Source organism: Montipora foliosa, chromosome 10, assembly GCF_036669935.1.
Source record: "Montipora foliosa isolate CH-2021 chromosome 10, ASM3666993v2, whole genome shotgun sequence".
Classification (NCBI taxonomy): Eukaryota; Metazoa; Cnidaria; class Anthozoa; order Scleractinia; family Acroporidae; genus Montipora; species Montipora foliosa.
This window is the reverse complement of record NC_090878.1, coordinates 37,395,167-37,397,666: the sequence shown is the minus strand read 5'-3', so window position 1 is coordinate 37,397,666 and position 2,500 is coordinate 37,395,167. Positions and strand designations below refer to the sequence as shown.

General features: G+C 36.3%; 1 long non-coding RNA gene across 1 annotated transcript in view; it reads left to right on the top strand.

The window, feature by feature from the left end:
• The window catches only part of LOC137974049 (uncharacterized), an 8,922-nt gene extending 7,676 nt beyond the window's left edge, over positions 1–1,246 (top strand). The window contains exon 3 of the long non-coding RNA XR_011117384.1: positions 1,194–1,246. This is a non-coding gene — a long non-coding RNA (uncharacterized lncRNA). The remainder of the gene's footprint in view (positions 1–1,193) is intronic.
• The last annotated feature ends 1,254 nt before the right edge of the window (positions 1,247–2,500 follow it).

Genomic DNA, 2,500 nt, shown 5'->3' with positions numbered 1-2,500 from the left:
TGTAATAAGTCAATTGATATCTATGTATAAAAACCAACACTAATTCTAACCTGACCCTAATTTTTCTCTAAGCTTAATTTAGGCTTCAAAAAAGTTACTTCAATCTATTTGAGTGCGTATTGAACCTAGGTAAAATGAGGATCACCAATTTAACCTAAGTTAAAACGGATTCAACCTGAGAACGGATTTTACCGGCAACATATATGCGGAATTTTATGATCTTGAACTTGGACATGAACATTTAAAGGACTCGACAAATAAAAAATGTAGTCTATATGTATCAAGTTATTGGCACATATCGTTTGAAGAAAAGAGCCAAGTTTCGAAACCTATACATAGTCAAAACATTTCAATTTCCGCTATTTAACAAACGTGTAACAGGTATAGAATATTTTCGGTCTTTGAGTTAACGTAGAACAGCATTGAAGTATTGAAGTATTGTGGGGTAGATTATAAATAACCTACAAGGAAAAAGGTAAGCAAAAGTCAACGATTTTGTGTGCGCTTTTACAAGACATTTAGCAAACTAACTCGGGAAACAACCCAGAAATGTGTACATGGGGTTGAAACATAGGCTGTTTCCCCAACATTGTCTTCTCAAAGATAGCGTCCACTTGTGGATCAATATCCAGACTCATCAACTCGGGCTTTTGTGCTCGATGTCAATGCGCCACTTAGAGGCCGCTTTTATTGGTTCTATTCTGTGTCACCTCATTTTCAGCTGCTTTATCAAACGATCATGATAAAATACATTTTAGCACGGAATGTTACTAATACGAAGTGCATTCGTTCATTCCTTTAAAGCGAGATTGCGTGTATATGAATAATCACGATGTTTTCGTGCAAATTGGGACAAAAAAATATTGTATGGTTTTTAAAAAGCAACTAAACTGCACGAGCCCAGAGGTCTTAAATTTATCAGTGTTTAATTTTTTCAAATTGTACGAAAAAAAAATTGTGGCTACTTATTGATATTGAATAAAAGAAAAGTTATGATAATTGTGCAGGGGACTCACATTTGATTGGTTATCTGTGATTATTGGCCAATCAGAATGCTTAGTTTGTTACCTTGGATTTTCTTACCGAATTACCTCTTTCCTCTTTTTTGTATTGCGTTACCTAACAACCGCATTTCTCTTAGCCGATCACAAACTATCCTAATCTTCTAATCGTCGTTTTCTTTCTTCATGTAGATGGCCAATGATTCTCATCACCAAAACAGACCAGTTACTCCATATTTCGAGCCCTTTTCTTCATCCCAGTGCATTGCCTGGCTGACAGTACTTAACATCGAAGCTGTTGCTATAGTGACCATGAATGCCCTTACAATCATTATTTACCTGAAAGAGCGAATCCTTCGCAAGCGTAGCATGTACCTGGTGATCAGCCTGGCGGTTGGAGACATGTTTGTAACATACAACTTGATCGTTTACAGTTTGGTATTGGGCAACGATTGTAACTTTTGGAAGATTAACTTGTTCAGGAGGTTTGAGATCACCATGTGTTTCTTAAGTTCGACTCATTTCTTTCCAGCAGCCTCTGTAGCAAACCTTGCTGCTATTTCTTTGGAGCGGATGCACGCAACTTTTCGTCCATTCAAGCATCGCCTCATCAAAAAGAAGATATTTGGAGCAGCTGTTGCGGGTGTTTGGTTTACAGCTGCCCTGTCTACAGCTATCACTTTTTCACCATTTTTCCTGGGCGGCTCAGAAGTCACTACTGTCTATCACGTGCAAGCATCATACTACTCGTTGGGGTTTTGTTGCCTTTTAATCATCCTTGTATCTTACACGTCCATCGCTATTAAAGTTTACGGTGGAACGTATCCTCAGCATCATGGTGCAATCAGAAGAGAAAGAAAACTGACCAAGACACTGTTCATTGTAACAATTGTATCGTTAATACTAGTGATGCCATTTACAATTTTCTCGTTTCTTTTTTCTGTTACTTCAGGTGAAATGTTTGAAACCATTTCTGGTGAATCATGGCTGCATTTCCAAATTTCCTTAGGTTGCTTATTTTACGCAAACTCTTTTATAAATCCATTGTTATATGCATTAAAAATGCCAGAGTTCAAAAGAGCTCTGTTTTTATTATTGCGTTGTAGATATCCCTCGGAGCCAGTTCAGGCTTTTCCTCTTAATGACTTGAAAGTTGTGAGATTTCACTCAGTTAACTGATGAATATGTGTTTACCAAGTATATAAAAACTGACGGTTTTAATTTTTCGTGCGACTTCTCTCTTTGTTTTTAATTGGAAACAATTTATTCAAGTTAATATAAAGGAATATGTGTAAAAATGCATGAATGCTGGATTGATCTATTGAAATATATTAAAGTTTGTAAGGAATTGTTTGCTCCTTTTTAGCTTATGTTTTTGGCTCGATAGTCACATTTGCGATAAAGTACTAACTTTCTATACTACTTTCTACACTGAATTTTGACACAGATAAAGTTGATCTATGTATTTATTTGTGTCACAGTGTCACATAGATTGGAAA